We start from the raw sequence: 490 nt of genomic DNA, 5'->3' as shown, positions 1-490 counted from the left end.
GCAGACCAAGTTCATCCCTGCAGTGCCCAAGTAGTAATCCCAAACTGTGGTTTTGTTCATCTGCAGAATCAAGTCAGGGGTGCTTCATGACCAAGGAAGTCAGCAGGGTTCAAATCTGCCTGATTCTGATCCTCAAGTGAGTTTTGCCTGCCCTAGAGCTTGGTTTGCCTGTGCCCAGGGAAGGAGCTGAATCACAGCCCCAACTGCTGTGGAGTGTCTTCTGCCCCATCTGATCAGAAGGACTGGCAACAATTCCTGGAAGCAGTGTGGCTCATTGGCACTCCAGCTGACAGGTGGGCAGACAGAGTTGGTCATCCCTAGAACAAAGCCACTATCAGGCATGTAGTGTTCTTGTACTATACATAGGCAGGGGGATTAATTCATAGCAAAGGCTCCAGCTACTAGCAACTGGAGAACCTGTTTTGAAAATTGAGAGTAGCCTGGAGTAGCTCTTCCACCTCCCACCCAGGCAAAGTTGCTGACACATAGA

Source organism: Herpailurus yagouaroundi, unplaced genomic scaffold (genome assembly GCF_014898765.1).
Source record: "Herpailurus yagouaroundi ecotype Mexico unplaced genomic scaffold, PumYag 29, whole genome shotgun sequence".
Classification (NCBI taxonomy): domain Eukaryota; kingdom Metazoa; phylum Chordata; class Mammalia; order Carnivora; family Felidae; genus Herpailurus; species Herpailurus yagouaroundi.
Note: the sequence above shows the minus strand (reverse complement) of the source record.